Source organism: Callorhinus ursinus, unplaced genomic scaffold (genome assembly GCF_003265705.2).
Source record: "Callorhinus ursinus isolate GAN/ISIS: 27379988/994484 unplaced genomic scaffold, GSC_fseal_2.0 scaffold57, whole genome shotgun sequence".
In the NCBI taxonomy this organism is placed as follows: Eukaryota; Metazoa; Chordata; class Mammalia; order Carnivora; family Otariidae; genus Callorhinus; species Callorhinus ursinus.
Genome location: NW_027397119.1, coordinates 3,929,720 through 3,943,714, shown reverse-complemented (window position 1 = coordinate 3,943,714; position 13,995 = coordinate 3,929,720). Strand labels below are relative to the sequence as shown.

Sequence of the window (13,995 nt, the reverse complement as noted above, 5' to 3'; positions counted from 1 at the left end):
GCTACATATTTTGAAGGTATGTAAAGCATGTAAATACTGTAGACAAGCCGGCTGCTTTTGCTGTATTTTTTATTCACCTTTTGGAGTGGTTTGAATCTGAAGAGGAAGAATAAATATGTCAGGGTGCCGGAAGCCTTGCTGGTGAACGCTTTCAACCTAAAGGAATTTGAAAATTGAGGCGACATGCCCGATTGTGAAGTCATTTCTTTCACCTTCTGTGGTTATGTATTAATTAGATGAAATCACAACTAATACATGGTGTTGATCGTCAGCAGAGGGTGTGGGCTGAGTACAGCAACCCTCCCCTCCCGGAATTTGCAAACATCCTGTGTCGCCAGATGTGAGATTGTGAAGCTCTTAAAAGCACAGTGCCTACTTGCCCTTCATTCCAAATACAGAATGATTGCAGAGAGTGCAGGTTAACTAGCGCTCCTTGTTCATCTCAGAATAAACTTTTCTCTTTTCACATTCTTTCCCTTTAAAACCCAGGATGCAAAAGCTGCCTCGCTTTCTCCAGCATGCACAGTACAATACAAAATCAGGGTGAGGCTCACATCAGGGAGCCTTCTAACCATGGCTTCTTTTTAAAAAGATTTCAATGAGCTTTTTTTCCCTTGACAAATGTGATTGACATAGTAGCATAGGGCTACAACTGGTCAGACTCTTCTGGGATTCTGTTTTTAGTCACGAAAAAGGTTGTTGTCCTCATTTTAGTTTCTGTCATCAGAAATTTTAAAAGTAAATTGAGGGGCGTCCGGGTGGCTTAGTCGGTTAAGTGGCTGCCTTCAGCTCAGGTCATGATCCTAGGGTCCCGGGATGAGTCCCATGTCGGGCTCCTTGTCCGGTGGGGAGCCTGCTTCTCCCTCTCCCTCTGACCATCACCCTCGGGCTCTCTCTCTCTCTTACTCTCTCTCGAAATAAATAAATAAAATCTTAAAAAAATTTTTTAAGTAAATTGAAAAAGTAAAAATTGTATTGGCTAAAAGGTTTTTTTATTTTTTAATTTTATTTATTCATTTGAGAGAGAGAGAGAGTACAAGCAGAGGGGCGGGCAGAGGAAGAGGAAGAAACAGACCCCCCCTGAGCAGGGAACCCAAAGTGGGGCTCAGGAGACCCTGGGATCATGACCTGAGCCAAAGGCAGATGCTTAACCATCTGAGCCACCCAGGTGTCCCTTGGCTAAAAGTTCCGAAGCAGTTTTTTTTTTTTTTTAAGATTTTATTTATTTATTTGACAGAGAGAGACACAGCGAGAGAGGGAACACAAGCAGGGGGAGTGGGAGAGGGAGAAGCAGGCTTCCCGCGGAGCAGGGAGCCCGATGCGGGGCTCGATCCCAGGACACTGGGACCATGACCTGAGCTGAAGGCAGACGCTTAACGACTGAGCCACCCTTAAATAATCTCTCCTGAGACATTTTAAAGCTGCAACAAAGAAAAAAATTTTCAATTTAGATGAATATGAATAGATGTTTCTTAGCAGTTGTGGTATATGCCAATCCTCATGGAGGTCCTGTAATATCACCCCTTAATTTGTTCCATGACGTGGTTCTAACCTTGACTTGGCTAAATAATATCTTTAAACAGGACAGTGAAATACTGTGGTCATTACATTGGTGTCATTTGTCATCATCGGTCTAAGCTCAACTCCTGAGAATGAATGTTGTTAAGTATTAACTATATAGGTATCAGCAATTCAAACCAAATTTCCACATGTGTTTCACTCATGGTTTTTCTGTCAAATATTGAGATCCAAGAGGGGCCCTGGACATCCTGGGAAGGGTCAGAGAGTGTGCCACACACTTCTAGAGGGCTGGGTAGCCACACCCTGGGAAACGTGTCCTAGGCCTGTGAAGGTCACCGGAAAAAGAACAAGGCTGGGAAAGAAGGTGACGTAGGTAACAAAAATTAGAGGTGAGAAAAAGGAGGTGAGAGGAAAGGTAACAAAAATTAGAGATAAGATCAATTTTAGTACTCTGGAAGATAGGAGAGAAGGGAAGAATGGATGGAAAATTTACAAGTTAACAGCACACAGAGGGTAAAGGATCTGGAGGTCGTTCCATTGTGCGGAGCTACCTTTTGGAATAGATGAGGGGACAGTTTCCACGGTGGCATTCTCTCTGATGAAGAAGCGTGCACTTGAATGTCAGCCTGGGGTTCAGATATTAATTATGCTGGAGAATAGCTGTGGTACCTTTAGCAAAGGACACGAACTTTCTTAGCATCAAGTTTTTAGTCTGTCAGATGAAGCTAAGATGGAGGTAGCTGGGCTTGTAGGTGAATTAAAAATGAAATAACCTACTCACAGGTAGATAGGCAGCCTGGTGGCTGGCACACGGCCCCCAGGGGGGCCTCCTCTTCCATCTTCCCAATTCTAAACTAAGGATGTCAACCTCTTTTTCCCTTCACATTGCATGAACCTGATGAGGTCCATTCCACTTTTGTGAATGGAAGTGTTCTAGAAGTTTATTTACCTTCAGTAAACCAAAAATTCTTTTTTTTTTTTAAGATTTTATTTATTTGACAGAGAGAGACACAGCGAGAGAGGGAACACAAGCAGGGGGAGTGGGAGAGGGAGAAGCAGACTCCCCACCGAGCAGGGAGCCCGATGTGGGCCTCGAACCCAGGACCCTGGGATCATGACCTGAGCCGAAGGCAGACACTTAACGACTGAGCCACCCAGGCGCCCCAGTAAACCAAAAATTCTTATTGCAATTTCAGCTACTCCTGTTACCTAGTTTAAGAAATCCGGACTAGAGTCTTAAGGTCGATGACTTTTAGAGGTGTTGTGTGTCATGGTTATGTAACATTTTCAACCTTGTCATGACCTCCAAGGGCAGAAACAGCCAGCAAGTTTAAAGGTCGACTAAGGAAAGGCAGATGACTCTGATGAAAATAAAAGGAGAAATACAATTTTAGATGGGGTAGACAAGGATTTTGTTGGAAAGGAGTTTGTTGTTTATCTCAAGATCAATAAAAAGAATTTAAGTGTTTTCACTGGGGAGAGGGAGGCATGATTTGAGTTTCATATAATCTTCTTGCTCCAACATGGAAGATGGGTTTGAAATGGACTGGACATGGATGTGGGGACCATTGCAGGGTCCCAGGTAAGATATGATGCAGCTTAAATCAGGGTGTGACAGTGGGTGTGGGGAGGTGAACAGACCCCACAGATACTTTTAAGAAGCAACATCAACTAAGCTTGGTAAGGGATTAGAAAGGAGATGAGGAATGACCCTCCGGGTCTTGGTTTTTGGAACTAGATGATGGTGGGGCCATCCCCTGAGATAGGAACACTGGCAGGAGACCATGGTGGTTTCATTCTGGACAAATTGAGCTTGGAGTCTTTGTTACCACCTTTTTTAGAGATACAAAGAATAAAGTCAAAATGTAAATATCTTCCGATGAAATGTTACAAGAACTGATACCATGTTCAACATGGCAACAACTGTTCTCTTATGACACTGAGTTTTATATGAGCGAGTTCATTTTATTCCTTGTAGAGCACCACTTTATGTTTATGAACAAATGCATTTAAAATCATCTTTTGGAACAAAGCCTGTTACTAAAGAGAGGACTACTCTGCTATGAGTATAATTGCTTCTAAAATGTCTACTTGTAGACAGACTTGTATAAGCCATCATTAATTCTTTGTATAATTAATGTATAAAATGCAGAGTTTCTATTAATGGAAAAGAAACTCAAGCATCACACTGATATATCAATAACATGCAGTTGTAATCACATACTGTAGATAACTGTAAAAGCTACATTTTATTACATTAATAAAACCTAAGAACTCCTGAAGCGACCGGGAGATGGGCAGCATCCCCACTATTAGGGCTCCCTGCTTCAGCAGTCAGGAGTCTGTCAAATTGCCGTGAGCTGGTTAGTAACGCTTGAAGTGCATTGGGGAATCTTCTCCCCCCATAAAATAATGAGCATTTATTTTTCAAGATAAAAAATTGCATGTTGGTGGAATAGCATGCTATGTGAGAGTAACAGTGCAAAGATAAAAATCAAACCCAGTGAGAACAAAAAGTGGAATGGGAGAACTTCTTGTTCCTCTAGATGGACTGAGCGATCAGGTTCTGCCACCACAGATGTGAAAAACAGCTTTACGGCCTAAGTATGCTGCAGAGACAAGGGGAACTCATAAAGGGAGTGTTAATTTCACGGAGGGAAAGTGTATAGGGTTCTGAGTGTTCCGGGTTAATACCTTGGTCACACTGACAGGTAAGAAAACCAGTGTGTTGCACTGACTAGCCCAATCGATATCTCTTTAGGTGTCTGCCAATCACTCCATTAGGGAGCAAGACTGGGTAGATTAGTTCCAGCAGCTTCTCAGATGCGCTAAGGACTCGGCCGGTCTCTCTTCCCTAGGTAGGAAATGGGACAATGGCTTCATTTTGAGAAGGATCGGGGAGGCCTCCAGATCTGGAGGGCACTGGGAAATGTTCAAAACAACTGAGAGGCAGCCGACTACTCGGCAACTTGTGCGGCAGAAATATTCAGAGAAACACAGAAGACATTTCTAAAAACTAAATAAATAAATAGACTACTTGCACCAGACTACATCATCTGATCCAAAACTCAGCTGGGGGAGGATTTAAGATATCAACATTGGAGTGCCAAAAGCATAATGTTTCTGTTGGCTATAGCCCCCAAAATTCCCAGCGAGTCCTTCCCATTGATTAACTTTGAAATGGAATCCAAACATCCTCGGCTGCAGGGAAAAGTTTATTTATTTTTTTTCTTTTTCACACTACCTACCAGTTTTGACCTAAAAATCATTTGATGTCAAATTTTTTCTTCTGAATCTTGCATTCTAATCATCCTCTCAGAGTGCTCACTTTCTCCCATTTTACAGAATTTTTGTCCTGGCACAAAAAAAATGAGTTGCTCTACTGAATGTGTAGTCTAGAAAGGGATACATGGATGGGCTTCAGGTTGTCCAGATTTGTCTACAAAAGTTTTTTGCATATGTGCTTTTTCCAGGGAGGGGAGTCCAGGGATTTTGTAGTATGCTCCAAAGGGTCTGTGAGTGCCCCTCCCAGCATTTAAGAAGCATTTAACTGACCCTAACAGAAAGACAACATGCAACAGAGTTCTCCTACCCTCTTCCTGTGATGTGTTTCCTCATAAGGCCAAGAGGTGGCAGCATAAACACCAGCCTGTAGCTGTCCCATTTTCCTGACCAGACAGGACTTTCAAGGGTAAAATGTAAGGATGTGAAAGCCCATCAGTAACCTTGTTTTGGCTTGGACAGATTGTGGGGATGTGTCCCCTCAAACCACCCTGGCCTTTAAGGTCACATAACATTGAAAGACATCATGTAGTATCCTTTTGTTCGAGTCCCATGCCAGAAAGGCACACAACTTGATCATTGACTGAATCAAAAGCACATACTTTAAATAGAATATACTCTCCCCACCTGTGATTAGTACTTTATTTTACTCCATAGTGTCATTGTTTATATACTATACAAACTGCCTTAAGAAATTACTGGGGTACCTTGCAAGCTCAATTAGTGGAGCATGCCACCCTTGATCATGAGTTCGAGCTCCACGTCGGGTGTAGAGATTATTTTTAAAAATAAATAAAAAAATTTTTAAAAAAAGAAATTACTTTGTGTGAACGGAAACATAGTTTCTTTGAGCCAACACCAAAAGATCACTTTCAGTTCTTCTACTCCATGGGGGGTTGAAAATAACAGAAAAGGGGGAAGTTGTCTGACACATGCAGATTCTGATTTTTATTTTGATAATTATCACTTTCATTTTCTGTGAAAGTATGAGAAGCACGATGTTTGCTACAAATTCTTAACCAGAGGCACACTGGATAATTTCTCTACTTTAAACATATCTAGTCGATTCAAATATAAGCATTTTAAGTAGCAGATTCTGGGTGTTAATATGGCTGATTACAGTGAAATTTCTCAGGATAGAGTCATGTGTTTATGTTATGCAATCCTAGTAATTCTTAGTGATGAAATTAAGCTTGTGTTTCTATCTTCAACAAGTCAAGCATCAGACCTTAAAAAGCAATCATTTGATGGGCTTAGATGAAATATATTTTGCCTATTATTTCTATTGTCTCAAAAAGTTTCCATAAAATTCATAATTATTAGGCAACAGAGAGCAGATATGCCCAGTTCCAGGCTGTTTTGTGTGAGAGAAGATGACAGAAAGGGCCTGGTGGCATTTGACAAATATCAACAGACATAATGCAAATTTTGTGGGTGGAATAGAACTTAAGAAATATTTGCCAGCCTGTGTTGATTCATTTTTCACAGTCCAGTTTAAACTGTGAGTCTCCCTTGAAATAGAAAATAATCTCCTGCAGTTAAACAAGAACTAAGTGTTCAGGGTATAAGTCCAGCTTCTCTCGGAAAATAAGTGATTTTGAAAGGGCCATTAGTTGGTCAATTAATTAATCAATTGATTAGTTTTTATGGAGCATCTATTTTTTTGCCTAGTTTTCTACTAAGTGTTGTGAAGATTACAAGACAAATGTAATGCATAATTTCTTAGTTATATTCATGTTACCTTTTGTGCCTCAGTATGTGAATGTGGGGAAGACAGTGCTATTTGGGATCCATGGATCCGTAGGGGTATAAAAGGGCACTTTCTTAAGTGTTTTAATGTAAATGCTTCTCTTTCACTTTCTGGAGAATATCTGATTGAGAAGGACTAGATGCAACCCCTTTCATTTGTATGTTCCCCACTTCCTATTAGCCCAAGTGCTTGACACACCTGGAGGTCCTTTTTTTTTTTTAAAGACTTCTTTATTTGGGGCACCTGGGTGGCTCGGTCGGTTGAGCCACTGCCTTCAGCGGGTGTCATGATCCCAGGGGGCCCGGGATGGAGCCTGGCATTGGGCTCCCTGCTCAGCGGGGAGCCTGCTTCCTCTCTCTCTGTCATTACCCACCCTCTACCCCACCCCTCTACCCCTGCCTCTGCTTGTTGTCCCTCGCTCTCTCTCTGTCAAGCAAATAAATAAAATATTTAAAAAATAAAAGACTTGTTTATCTATTTTAGAGAGAGCGCGCACGCAAGCACGGACGGGAGGTGGCAGAGGGTGAGGAAGAGAGAGTTTTAAGCAGACTCAGCCCTGAGTGAGGCACCTGAAGCTGGCTGGGGGTGGGGGGGCGGGGGGTTGATCTCACCACCCTGAGATAACGAACTGAGTGGAAACCAAGAGGTGGGTACTTAGACTGTGCCACCCAGGTGCCCCCGGATTCCTTTTATGAAAAGTTTTCATTGAACACCAATTGGTCCAGATGGGCCACAGTTTGCAGGGCCTTTAGGCTGCTAGTTTGTCTCGTTCTCAAGGATGTTTGTGTGTTTTTGTCTGATAGCTCTACCATAAGGGATAGAAAATTCACAAAAGGCTTGTCAACCATGCAGATCTTCTGGTAGCATAGATCCTATTGGGGTGCATGGTTATCTTTGGGAGGCAAAGGTGGGGGCTCAAGCCGTAGAACAGGTTCGGACTGGGTGGCCCTTTCTCCTGAGCACTGAATTCACTTCTAAGAGCACCGCAGGAGTCTATCTCTATGGGGACTATTTTTAAATATTCCCAGTGTATTGGGACGGATGGAGAGGCTGAGTCAACAAATATGGAATCTACCACACTTTGGATTATAGTTCCCATGGGATATAAAAGGGATATGTCTGGAACCTTCATATTCTGTGCAGTTTCAGGGTTCTCACACAGCCTCTAATCACCTACGTATTTAAGGCATCCTTATTTTTTTAACACAGTGGATTTATGAAATTCACAAATAGCAATTAAGTTCAGATTCCTCTTTAAAAAAATTCTTATGCTGCAGCTTGACTTACCTCAGTTTTATCTGACCTATAATTATTCCATATATTAGATGGTCTCAATCACTAATTCCCAAAGTGTAACCCTAGAAATAAAAGTTCCGCAGCCTATCAATAAGCCTTGTTTGGAAAAGGGTTATGCAAATAAATTTGAGAAATGCCGGGCTAAGCCAAGTTCAGCAGGTTTCTTGATGGTAAGACTTAATGTGATTTGTAAACCTTGGATGGGAAGACTGTGAGGCCTTCCCCAAATGTACTGGTCAACTTTCTTTCCAGGGAGGGTCTCGTAGGACCCGTGTTCTAAGAACTACACTTTGGGAAGCACTTGTCTGTAGATTTGTTCCTGTTTGAAAACACTTTATCCGAGGAAAAGTGGACAAGTTTTATGAAGGAAAAGTAGACATAGGGAAGACAGAAGACTACCAAAGGGTTTATTTTGGAGATTTTTTTTTTTTTTAATAACTTAAGACCAAAAAGGCAACAGAGAGGTCTATGGTAGTGAATGACCACTTTATAAGAAAATATATTTTACAATAATTTTTTTAAAAGTGCATTGAGGATTACAAATTGGTGAAAATATAAAGAGGCTGCTAAAATAATTCCATTCTCAGGCACAATTTAGTGTAAGGATCTCATTAAGATTCATGTTCTGAAAACGTTTCATTTCTAAAATAGGCTTGGGCCTTTTATGTATAATTTAACAAGGGAAACCATAACAACAATAATGTATGGATAGGAAGAGTTTATCCTCTTGAACGAACAAATTAGGTCATCGTCAAGCAGTTTTATCTAATGGGAATCCCCGCGAGGTACTTTCATAGTGAGAAATGGCTCTTCTCCTGTTAGAAAAGAATGCTGAAAAGAACATTCCCCTCCGTTTCGCACAAGACCCGGCGTGTGCCACAAGAATTGTCAATGTATTAACCACTCTCACCCCCCCACTGGTGTTGGCATGCATCATCCAATCCAGTTGTCTACCAGCGGGGAGCCCTTGTTCGAGGCAAGGCCGGATCTACAACCTCTCCACTCTGCACCCGGGGCTAGGTCTGAGCGTTTGAAGAAAACAGAGCCGCTTCTCACTTGCTGTCTGCCCTGCGGTTGCAGCTGGATAAGTCTAGGAGACGTCCAGCAGATCTCTGATTTGGGGCTTTTTAATAAGCGTCCATAATAAGATCATCGATCAAAAAGCAAGAACACTAAGTATGCCTAAATGTAGGAATTCTTTCTGATGAGGGTAATAATACAAAGGAAACCGAAGTTCTAATTTTGACTCCCCATGGGTGATGGGCGTCTGGTCTTAACATCTGCCCGGGGCGGGAGACCCACCTCAAACACCTCTCTCTTTCTCAGCAAGCCTGGGTCTGAAACAGGAGCGGGGGATTTGTTGGTGATGGGTTTCTAGAGCACCAGAGGAGGGAAATCCAGAACTTCCTTTGGAGAGATCGTGACCTTTCTAACAGGTACCATCATCAGGATAGTAATTCTTGAAATGTGTAAATAAAAGTCGCGTTAAAAATAGCAGTGCCGGCAGGCCAGTGTACCAAATGGATTGCTGCAGTCTGAATGCGATTCTTCCCAGGCCACAGCGTGCCAGATAAGCATCTGCTCGTTTTCGGTTTTCCTTTTGCAAGAGCTCGCCCCCCAGGGGGAGCTAAGCGGCCCAGCGGAGCCGGCGGGGCGCGGCGGCTCCGGGACTCCCTCCAGGGCCCGCGCCGCGTGGACTGTGCAGCCGGGAGAGCGCGGGGCTGCGTGGGCCCCGGAACCTCGGCGCGGAGTGGTTTCATCTAATATTAATTGTTTTAACCTCTGGTGGTTTAAGTGGTTTTATTGGCAGGAAGATGCAGGCAGCAGCGCATTAGCGGCGAAGGCTTCGGATTGCGCTCACAGGGGAAACAATGGGCTGGAATTTGAGAAAACAAACCCAAGATGTTAATTAGCCGCTAAGGCACTCGGGGCATTTTGCAAATATTAACATAGCCTACTTGTAAACTCCCGAGGGCTGCGACTTCGTTATTTGTTTGGCACGCTTTTTATTTATAATGCATTGTGGTGTCATTTCGAGTTGTAAATAATTTCTCGAGAAAGTGGGGAAAAGGGTGATCAATAGAGAGAAAGGAAATTCTTTTTCCTCCATCTCACTGTGTTCTTCTGCATTTTTGCAGACTTCCATGGATCTCAGAGAAAACCGTCTATTCTAAAGAGGAACAAGGTTGATCCACCGTAAGTGATAAGTAAAACGGCACAGACTAACAGAGGGAAGGGCTGAGGGTTGTTCTTGACTGTTTATTGCGTTGTAGGCAACTGCGTTCTTTATTCTGTTTCATCCTTTCCACCACCTGGTGAGGTAGGGGGTGTTCGCACCGCCCTGCAGGTGAGCAAGGGTCAAGAGTTCTTCCTCCGCCCCCCCCCCCCCCCCCCCCCCCCCCCCCCCGCCGGCTGACTGCAGAGGGGCGGTCAGACTCAGTCTCTCTGGCGGGGACCTCGGGGGAGCCTGTGGCCGTCGGTGCCCTGAAGCATGGATTCGGAGCATCAGCAGCCTGCCTTTGAAACCTTGGGCTGCGTAACTTTGAGCGGGTTATTTGACCTGGCTCAGTTTCCGTTTATACCTAGCTCCCGGGTTTGCTGGAAGACTTAAGGCCGCTCACCCAGAGCCAGGCAGGAGCGGGGGCTCAAGGAGTGGAAGGAATGCCTGACTTCTTTATCTCTCAGTGGGTGGTGACTTCTGCCCCACAGCCTGCAAATAGGCTGTAAAAACTGTGCAGTAAACAGGTAGTTGAATTAGTCGCTGAGTTTGGATCGGGGAAAAGGTTCAAATCCTGGCTCTGCCCTGCTGATTGTGTGACCCTAGGCCAGTTAATTAACTGCGGATGCCTCAGTTTCCTCCTGTGTAAAGTGAAGGTAATAGGGTGGCTATGAGAATGAAGGGGCATGCCTGGGAAGCCCATTACGTGGAGATATAGCACCTCCTGAGGGCAAAGTCATTGTTATTATTTCCTTCAGATATCAAAACGGAGCATTTTCTCTTCCGGATTCATATGCTGATGTTTCCAGAAGAGAACTGTTGGATTTCTGTCTTACTATTCTGCTGTTCACACCTCGATTTCTTTTCCCATTGAACACTATGTCACATTTTTTTCTTACTGGGTTCCAGATGTTGTTCCATAATGTCCTTCTGCCTCTTTCTAGGCTGAGGGAGACACTGGACGGCTGACTCCTATTGCATTCACACACCATTATAGTGAGCCAGGTGCTGTGGGTGTGTGTTGGGGGGGTGGGGGTGGGGAAGTGCAGGGATCCAGACACCATAAAGAAGCTGTGCCTGTCCTCAAGGAACTCCAAAAGAAGGATGGAAAGACAGGGAATGAGTATTAAAAATCCAAGGCAGGGGGCACCTGGGTAGCTCAGCGGGTTAAGTCTCCTACCTTTTTTGTGTGTGTGTGTGTGTGTCAGAGATAGAGCGAGAGAGAGAGCACAAGCAGGGGGGAGCGGCAGGCAGAGGGAGAACCAGGCTCCCCGTGGCACAAGGAGTGGGATGCGGGACTTGATCCCAGGCCCCTGGGATCATGACCTGAGCCAAAGACAGATTTAACCAACTGAGCCACCCCAGCATCTCTAAGCCTCCTACTCTTGATTTCTGCGCAGGTCATGATCTTAGGGCTGTGAGATCAAGCCCTGCCTCTCGGATCTGTGCTGCTTTTAAGATTCTCTTTCCCTTTCCCTCTACCCCTACCCTCTAAAAAATAAAGACAATTTAAAAAGAAGAAGAAGAAGAAAAGAAAAGAAATCCAAGGCAGAATGAGGTGAGTGCAGGTGAGGAGCTGGTCAGGTAGGCTGTGGTAGGAGGTGTCAGAAATGTGGTAGGATCTGAGATGGGTAGAATCCCTGGAAGGATGGATTGGAGACAGAGAGAGCTGAGACAGAAGGGAGCAGCAGCCTGAGCAAAACTGTGGTGGTGGTGGGGGGGGCGGACAGCAAAAGGAGGAGGGTTTGGGAAGTACGTTTTCCTTTCCAAGATGGTTTAAGGGAGCAGTAAAGGATGGAGCCAGGGCTGATGCTGAATGAAGGGAACCGGTGGAAGGGCCATGAGCAGGGTGAGGTTTCCCAGTGTCGGATGAGGGTGAAGAGCAGTTCTATTAATGTTTGGTAAAGTGTGAGAGGTGAAACATAAGGAGATTGTGGCTGCCTGGGCTCTGGGTGGAGACTGATGTTCCAAAGGGCACCCAGGGGGCTGCCGGGATGCTGCTCCCCCTGGGCTGTGGCTGAGTGGGGTGACGATAAAGGAATGGGGCAGGGAGAAAGTGTTTGCATTGCTTTTGGGCTTCCTGTGCCCTGGAACCTATTTTCTCAGAGAAACGGTGTTAGACAATGTGTCCAGGTTCTAAAGTGAACTCATAAAGCCCATTTAATCCACAATGTTTCACATCATATCATAGTACACAAAGCCTGTTAATCCACAGTGTGTTATAGCATACCACAGTACAATTGGTATGTTTTACCAAGACTGTGTCTTAGAATTTAATGTCTGTGGGAAAATTCATTGCAAATTCCAAGTAATGGGCTAGGAGCATGATGGTCAGCTGGGGACTCTCTGATATGAAACAGTTACACTGTGTGCCCAGGGAATGTTTACCTGGGGAACACCTGTTCTGTTGCAAACCAACATTGGGGTTGGCAAATGAGAAAAGAAATTTCTTTCTAGTAGCTTATGTTCTATGCTTTTTATGGTTTAGAATTTAAAAGACACAGCAAATATTATTCTTGTGTTACATTTGCAGATAATAAATTGTTATCCTTATAACTGAGAAGAGAATATACTTCATTGACAGCATTTGTCGTCAATGGTAGTTTTTGATCATTGGCCTATTAAACTGGTCCTGGGACGTTTTTCCTGTCCTGGGATTTTAGAATCAATGACTACTACGGTTATGAGAGGTCACTCTTAGACATCTGTCTGGATAAAAACTACAAAGAGCTCAATCATGGAGTATTTTAAAAAGTGAATCCTTTTGAATAGATATGACATGTTATTTCTTATATTATTGTCACCTTTGCCAATGTCATTATAATCAGCAGTAACATCATGCCATTTATTAAATGCTTACTGTATGCCCAGGACACCCTTTGAGAACCTCTACCTTAAAGCACCTATTACCATTTTGCAGCAAAAACTAGTTTTTGCCAAACAATGCCCTGGAGAACTGCATTAGCCATCATCTAAGATTTTTTTTTTTTGGTCAATCAACAAACATGGACCAAATACTGTGCCAGACACTGGGAAATCAGTTCTGATTAAAATGAATCTCTGTTGTCCTAGAACTTAAAGTTGGAAAGGTACACAATTAAGCTAATAATTACGTAAATCATTCCAGGTACATGAAGTGCTATGTAGGGGTAGTGCAGAGTATTGAAGCATATGGGAGCGGATCTGTTCTCAGGGGAGAGTGGTCAAGGAGGGTTTTTACAGACGAGATGGACAAGACAGAGAGGCAGGAGTCAACCAAGTAAAAAGAAGGGTCATGAGCCCACAGAGGGAGTTGAGTGTATGGAGGTTGAGGGGTGGGTGAGAGTGTGGTGTTTGAGGAACTGACAGGGGTCAGGTACAGTTGGACGTGAGAAATTGACCGCGAAGCTGCTGGAGACGAGGCTGGAGAGAGAGAGGAGTAAGGCTTCCTGAAGGAGCTGGATCGCAACGCTGAGGGCATGGGGAAGTCACTGAAAATTTTGGAGCCAAGAATAATCAGATTTGTATTGTCTGATCAGATTTGTATTGTAAAAATTGTCACTTTGCCAGTGGAGACTGTACTGGAGGGGTCAAGAATAAAGGGGAAGAGGTAGACGTGTCCAGGTGAGATGTAAAGGGGTCTGGATTAGGGTGGTGACACTGGGATCAGAAGGAACTAAGATTTACCACGTACCACGTTACACCAGTTCTGACATGTGTACGTGTCATATTTTCATCTCTGAAATTGTGATAAGGCTTAGATCTGGTGGAGGTTTTGTTTCTTAGAGGCACACAAGACAGTGATGCATCCAGTAACCTATGGCCTCTGATGTTAGATGAAATACGGTGCGCAGGAGGTCAAACCTGCTGGCCTTGGTGGTGCGGTGCTCCCGGGGCCAGGGGCCCGAGCAGCCAGTTGAATGGTGGGGTTGCAGTTCCAGCAGAGAAA

General features: G+C 44.0%; 1 long non-coding RNA gene across 5 annotated transcripts in view; it reads left to right on the top strand.

The window, feature by feature from the left end:
* Positions 1–13,995, top strand: part of LOC112811227 (uncharacterized) — an 81,839-nt gene that overhangs the window by 43,462 nt on the left and 24,382 nt on the right. For 3 of the 5 annotated variants that reach the window (XR_012375802.1, XR_012375804.1, XR_012375806.1), the window contains exon 1: positions 9,460–10,045. This is a non-coding gene — a long non-coding RNA (uncharacterized lncRNA). Of the gene's footprint in view, positions 1–9,459; positions 10,046–13,995 lie in introns of those variants that run through there. The other 2 variants (XR_012375805.1, XR_012375803.1) reach the window with 2 other exon arrangements.